Here is an 8,152-nt window from a genome sequence, read left to right as displayed (position 1 = left end):
ATAGTGTAAGCTTTTCTCTTAAGGCTTGTATGTTTGATTTCTTTCTCAAATTAGAATATACAGACATATGAGCCGTTTATTTTGAAAGTGGCATAAGTCATTTCATGTCGTTTAGGTTCCAGTGGTAATTTGTTTGTATCTCTCCTCGCCTCCAGTTTTTTAGAGTCCAATATCCAAAAGATGCAATTCTTATTATTATTTTATAATTGTAGAACCATCTATATATGCATTCGTTCAAAAATAACAATGCATTTAAGACCATGAGTTGGAAATGACTTATGCCACTTTCAAAATAAACGGCTCATATGTACATCACTTCGTGTGTAAAAGAAACTAATTGGTAAAACTTACCTATCAACAAGTAAGGAAGGTTAAGTTCGGGTGTAACCGAACATTACATACTCAGTGGAGAGCTATGGTGACAACATAAGGGAAAATAAAATAAAATAAAAAATAAATGTAAGGCGCGATAACCTCCGAAGAGATCTAAGGCCGAGCTTCTCTTCCAATTTGCGTCGCGCTCCTCTTGATTTTCCCTACAAATTGGTCGGACGGGACCTACATGTTTTATGCCGACTCCGAACGGCACCTGCAAAGCAGATGAGTTTTCACTGAGAGCTTTTCATGGCAGAAATACACCCGGAGTGCTTGCCAAACACTGCCGAGGGGCGACCCCGCTTAGAAAAATTTTCTTCTAATTGAAAAATCTTATTTCTAAAATTTTGATGTTGCTTTGCCCGGGAGTTGAACCCAGGGCATACGGTGTGATAGGCGGAGCACGCTACCATCACACCACGGTGGCCGCCAAGGGAAAATAACAATGTAGGAAAATGAACCGAGGGAAACACTGGAATGTGTTTGTATGACATGTGTATCAAATGAAAGGCATTAAAGAGTATTTTATGAGGGAGTGGGCCATAGTTCTATAGGTGGACGCCATTTAGGGATATCGCCATTAAGGTGGACCAGGGGTGACTCTAGAATGTGCCTGTACGATATGGGTATCAAATGAAAGGTGTAATGAGTATTTTAAAAGGGAGTAATCCTTAGTTCCATAGGTGGACGCCGTTTCGAGATATCTCCATAAAGGTGGACCAGGGGTGACCCTAGAATTTGTTTGTACAATATGGGTATCAAAAAAAAGGTGCTAATGAGTATTTTAAAAGGGAGTGATCCTTAGTTCCATAGGTGGACGCCGTTTCGAGATATCGCCATAAAGGTGGACCAGGAGTGACCCTAGAATTTGTTTGTACGATATGGGTATCAAATTAAAGGTATTAATGAGGGTTTTAAAAGGGAGTGGTGGTAGTTGTATAGGTGGACGCCTTTTCGAGGTATCGCAATAAAGGTGGACCAGGGGTGACTCTAGAATGTGCTTGTACGATATTGGTATCAAATTAAAGGTATTAATGAGAGTTTTAAAAGGGAGTGGTGGTAGTTGTATATGTGAAGGCGTTTTCCAGATATCGACCAAAATGTGGAACAGGGTGACTCAGAACATCATCTGTTGGATACCGCTAATTTATTTATATAAGTAATACCTGCCAAGATTTCAAGGGTTTTTTATTTCGCCCTGCAAAACTTTTTCATTTTCTTCTCCTTAATATGGTAGGTGTTACAACCATTTTACAAAGTTTTTTCTAAAGTTATATTTCGCGTCAGTAAGCCAATCCAATTACCATGTTTCATCCCTTTTTTCGTATTTGGTATAGAATTATGGCATTTTTTTCATTTTTCGTAATTTTCGATATCGAAAAAGTGGGCGTGGTCATAGTCGGATTTCATTCATTTTTTATACCAAGTTAAAGTGCGTTCAGATAAGTACGTGAACTAAGTTCAGTAAAGATATGTCGATTTTTGCTCTAATTAGCGTGTTAACGGCCATGCGGAAGGGGAGACGGACGACTGTGTATAAAAACTGGGCGTGGGTTCAACCGATTTTTCACAGAAAATAGTTAACGTAATAAAATCTATGCCCCTACCAAATTTCAAAAGAATGGGTAAATTTTTGTTCGACTTATGGCATTAAAAGTATCCTAGAAAAATTTAATAAAAAAGGGCGGAGCCACGCCCATTTTGAAATTTTCTTTTATTTTTGTATTTTGTTGCACCATATCATTACTGGAGTTGAATGTTGACATAATTTACTTATATACTGTAAAGATATTAAATTTTTTGTTAAAATTTTACTTTAAAAGAATTTTTTTAAAAGTGGGCGTGGTCCTTCTCCGATTTTGCTAGTTTTTATTAAGCGTACATATAGTAATAGGAGTAACGTTCCTGCCAATATTCATCATGATATCTTCAACGACTGCCAAATTACAGCTTGCAAAACTTTTAAATTACCTTCTTTTAAAAGTGGGCGGCGCCACGCCCATTGTCCAAAATTTTACTAATTTTCTATTCTGCGTCATAAGTTCAACTCAACTACCAAACTTCATCGCTTTATCTGTCTTTGGTAATGAATTATTTCACTTTTTATGTTTTTCGAAATTTTCGATATCGAAAAAGTGGGCGTGGTTATATTCCGATATCGTTAATTTAAATAGCGATCTGAGATGGGTGCTCAGGAAACTACATACCAAATTTCATCAAGATACCTCAAAATTTACTCAAGTTATCGTGTTAACGGACGGACGGACGGACATGGCTCAATAAATTTTTTTTTCGATCCTGATAATTTTGATATATGGAAGTCTATATCTATCTATCTCGATTCCTTTATACCTGTACAACCAACCGTTATCCAATCAAACTTATTATACTCTGTGAGCTCTGCTCAACTGAGTATAAAAAATAAGGAAGTCTAAGTTCGGGTAAACAGCTGTACCCTTGAAATTCTGTTGTTGTTTGTTTTGCGTGTTTAATAGTGTTACGAGACTGCGCAATAATACATATACATATGGTTCCATTCTGAACTAATTTTTGTTTAAAAGAAGCAAAAAGGATACAGAGGCTAACACCAATGACCTTGAACGGGTAATAATGCAGTTTTTCTTCAGATATGAGGATTTCCCTACTGTTTATTTTAAAATAAAGATATGACAGAACAATAAACATAAACACACAAGTGCCATTGTACTAAAAAGCGTTTTTACAAAAAAAGGGCAGGGTTATTAACGAAATTTTCGAACTTTTACTAGAAATAGCTTATAACCTGCATCTACGCAGTTTTACAAAATCTTTTATATAAAAGAAGGCGATCTAACCGATTTAGTCCATTTTTACTGAAAATATTTCCAGTTAAACACCAAATTTTTCGTCGAGTTATGGCTCCAGAAACGTTGGGAAATGCATTGTAAGAAAGGGGCATTGCCACGCCCATTTTTCAAGATTTGAATTCTTTCCCATTTCTTGTTATAAAAAAAAAATAATAATAATAAATGTAAGGCGCGATAACCTCCGAAGAGATCTAAGGCCGAGCTTCTCTTCCAATTTGCGTTGTGCTCCTCTTGATTTTCCCTACAAATTGGCGGAACGGGACCTACTTGTTTTATGCCGACTCCGAACGGCATCTGCAAGGCTGATGAGTTTTCACTGAGAGCTTTTCATGGCAGAAATACACTCGGAGTGCTTGCCAAACACTGCCGAAAGACGACCACGCTTAGAAAAATTGTCTTCTAATTGAAAACCCTTATTTCTAGAATTTTGATGTTGCCTTGCCCGGGGTGTGAACCCAGGGCAAACGGTGTGGTAGGCGGAGCACGCTACCATCAGACGACGGTGGCCGCCAAATAATATACATACAATATACATTTATCTTTAATGCATTCAAAAGGTTCATTCGATTTTTCGTCCCATACCAAAGTTTTGTCACGTTTTTTATTTACTTTATTAATTAGATCATAAATTTTGTTCGTAAATTCTGGAATTTTGGAATGTATCTATGATAATAATTTACCATACCAATAAATTTCTGTGCTTGTTGAACTGATTTTGGACGTTCGAAATTGCGAATAGCTGATACCTTTTCATCAGAAGGTCGAATACCTGTTCCAGAAATGTTATGTGCTAAAAAATCGATACTAGGCACACCAAAAATACATTTACATGGTTTTATGTTTAAACCATCCTCTGTAAGGCGTTGAAAAAGGATACGTAAATCTTAAGTAAGTCGTCGATGTAAGCATATACAAAATCTAAGTCACCTACTACCTCATTTATGAATCTTTGCAAGGTTTGTGCAGAATTTCTAAGTCCGAAAGGCATTCTCATGAATTCAAACATACCGAAAGGAGTTGTAATAGCAGTTTTATAAATATCTTCTTCAGCCATAGGAATTTGGTGATATGCCCTAACTAAATCTAATTTTGAAAATATAGTTTTATTACGAAGGTTCATATTAAAATCCTGAATGTAAGGTAAGGGATAACGATCGCGAATAGTTACAATATTCAATCTTCTAAAATCACCACATGGACGCCAATCATTCAACTCTTTTTTAGGTACAAGGTGAAGTGGTGATGCTACTGAAGAATTTGAGGCCGACAAATGCCTGTTTTCACTAAGAAATAAAACTCCGTTTTCGCCACTTTGTATTTTACCAAATCTAAGTGCCTGGGCTTAGAAAATGGAAGCCTACCTTCTGTTACAAGTCGATGTACTGCTGTATGTTTAACAGGTTTAGTATAATCTGGCTCTGAAATAAGTGACGGAAACACTTTTTTAATAATTTTGTAAATTTATTGTCAACCACAAATAATTTGGGTAATGGAATATCACAAAATTAAGATACCGTATTAACTGAGAGATTGGTTAATGGATCTACTAAACGTTTATGTTTAATATCTATAAGACCATATTTACAAAGAAAATCAGCGCCAATTATTGGCTTGGCTATATCCGCAATCAAAAATGTAAAGGGAAATTCACGTCTTAAACCTAAATTTACGTTTAAAAGCCTTTTTCCGTAAGTGGCAATTGTTGAGCCATTAGCTGCAGTGAGAATTATGTCTGAACGTTTCGTGTGAGGAAATTTAGACGCGGGTAATACCAAAATGTCTGCTCCACTATCAATTAAAAAATTTTGTTTGTTTTCTCTATCAAAAATAAATAAGCGACGCGTCGAAAATTCTAAATTCCGTTGTTCGTCGCTCAACAACGGAATAATTTAGTTTGTTGAATCTTTGTTTTTGTTATAAGAACACTTCTGTTTTAATTTCTGCTACCTACAAAGAAAGTTTCTGAAAACTTTCACACATTAAAGAAGTGGTTTTAACTAGATTTTCAATAACTGAATTTTGAGCTTTTATATCTGATATTGTATTTACTGAGAAAACTTCTTTTTTATACATAACTTCAAAAAGGTTATCCGCTAATTTTACTAATTCGTTAATATTATTAGAACTTCAGCTAGCCAAAATTGCATTTAAATTTTTGGGAAGTTTTCTCAACCAAATTCTCTTTAAAATATTTTCACTAAAATTTGAACCGGCTAACAAAATTAATGACCGATAAAATTCAGAGGTTTTGCGATCACCCATTTCAGAATCATTTAAGATTTTGTCAAGCTTTGAATGTTCACTAAGAGAATGTCTTTCTATTAAAACTTTTTTGAGTTCACTAAACTTGTTAGTGAGGGGAGGGTTTTGGATAAAATCTAAAATTATTACTATTACGTCTTGTGGAAGTGCTGTTATAATGTGTTCGTATTTGGTATTCTCTTGAGTAAAATTTTTGGTGCTAAACTGTGTTTCAGCGTGTATAAACCACGCTTCTGGATAACTAGTCCAAAATTGTGGAAGTTTGACAGATGTAGCACAAATTTCAGAATTATTTTGATTTGCATATGGATTTACTAATTCTTCTTGGGAAGAATTATTCTGTAAATCAATAAGCGAATCATTTAAATTTTGTGTGAGTGTAGAAGTGTGTGTATTGTGTCGTGGAGAATGAAACATTTTAACTAAATTGAAGGAGTTTACAAATTTAGTAAAATATTAAATATCAATATTAAAAAATATTTATATTTTATAATAACTGTTTAAATAAACTATATATATATATTTAACTTAGAACAAATCAACCTCAGAATTCTTCTTCCAAAATTTTGTTCCCTTTTAAAATTGTGTAATTGCTTTAAAATTGATTGATGAAATTTGACAATGTATTGTACATTGGCTTTAAAATTGTTTGATGTTTTTAAAGTTAATATGTAAGGACGCTACGTAGAGCGTACAAAAGAAATAGATGCACTTTTCGTATAATTCGAACCCTGCTTGACAGTGACTTGGCTCACTGGGTACACGTGGCTAACGAAGCTCTAATTTAGTCCTTTAGGATGCGGTGCTTATTGTTTAATAAGTAAATGTCTGGCTATCATTGCGTTTTACTTCTGTGTTGTAAGCTTTTTAGGTGACCTTTGGTTGCCTTTATATTAAAACACTTTTCTTGTTATTGAGTTCTTCCAACAGCACACTGCACTGGTTCAAGTTTTTCTTTTGTCAATTTACTACACTTTGATATTTTTCACTTGTCTCTGTCGAACTTCTAAAGTCGCGTTGGTATAATTGTTTTTGCTTTATGCCCGCTCTTGATTTACGGCTGGTGCTGCTTTATTGTTGCTGCCACCTTTTGTCTGCTTTTTGTAGTCTGTTTTGCTAATTTTCCTCTGATCAGATTTTGCTATTTGGTAAACAAATTTGCTTTATATCGTTGAATATCGCGAAAACTGGATTGCAGCGAATGCGTTTGAACCTTTTATTTTTATGTTTCACACACTGGCAGATCGCCAATATAGTAATTAAAACTACGTTTTTATTTTATAACAAAACTTTAAATTATATTTTTTAAAACACCTAAAAGTATGCATCAAATTCTTTCTAAATTTTTCACCATCATAAAAATTTTTGAAAATTGAAAAATCAATATTGAAACTTAAAATATTGATAATATATTTTAAAATTACAAAGTTCAAAGTAACTAAAATACAAAGTTAAATAAAAATAATAAGAACCCTACAATGGGTATCAAATGAAAGGTGTTAATGAGTATTTTAAAAGGGCGTGGGCCTTAGTTCTGTAGGTGAACACCTTTTGGAGATCTCGCCATAAAGGTGGACCAGGGGTGACTCTAGAATTTGTTTGTACGATATGGGTATTCAACGAAAGGTGATAATGAGTATTTTAAAAGGGAGTGGGCCTTAGTTCTATAGGTGGACGCCTTCTCGAGATATCGCCATAAAGGTGGACCAGGGGTGACTCTAGAATGCGTTTGTACGATATGGGTATCAAATGAAAGGTGTTAATGGGTCTTTTTAAAAGGGAGTGGTGATAGTTGTATACATATTGTTTATTGTTTAAGCCTTTGGGTTACAATCCTTACAGACTAGAATATAAAATTTACTTGAAAATATTAAGAACAATCCACTTATTGTTCCGTATGGATCCAACTACTTATAGAACTGAATAAAATATTATCGAAAAATTAGCTTTAGGGAGCGACAAGTCCAAAGCAACTATGCTACTCGGGGAGTTAAACTCACGAATAGCGCGATTTATAGGGGCATTATTAGCATAGTTGGTTCTAAAGTTATCACCATAGAAAGAATAAAAATTCCGGAGAGTGCGTTGCGGGACATTGAAATGAATCTTTTCCAACAAATACGGACAGTCAATGGACCCGTTAATAATGTCATACGTGAAGGATAAGCAAAGTATGGATCTACGACTTTCAAGAGACTTCAAACTTAAGAGCATAAGACGAGCCGAATAAGAAGGGATGGGTACTGAGAAGTTTAACGGCCGAAGGGCGTATTTCAGAAAAACTTTCTGTATTCTCTCAATTCTGTTTATAGCTGCAAGATTACTTGGTCTCCAAATAAAAGCAGCATATTCTAAACGAGACCTGATAAAATATGTATAGAGCAGTTTGATAGTATAGGGATCAAAAAATTTCGAGCTATTGCGTCTAACAAAAACAAGCATGGAGTATGACCTGGAAGTTATGTAATTTATATGGTTGGTAAAAGAAAACTTAGTTTCAAAGATAACGCCAATGTCCTTAATCTCACTAAAGGATTGAAGATCACAATTAGATATACTATATTTTGTATTCAAAATGTTAACGGACTTAGACAAGGTCATTTGAAAACATTTAGACGTGTTCAAAGAAACACGATATTTCTCGCACCACATGTAGCTTATTGATGAAG

The sequence above is a fragment of the Eurosta solidaginis genome, chromosome 5 (assembly GCF_040869045.1).
Source record: "Eurosta solidaginis isolate ZX-2024a chromosome 5, ASM4086904v1, whole genome shotgun sequence".
In the NCBI taxonomy this organism is placed as follows: domain Eukaryota; kingdom Metazoa; phylum Arthropoda; class Insecta; order Diptera; family Tephritidae; genus Eurosta; species Eurosta solidaginis.
Note: the sequence above shows the minus strand (reverse complement) of the source record.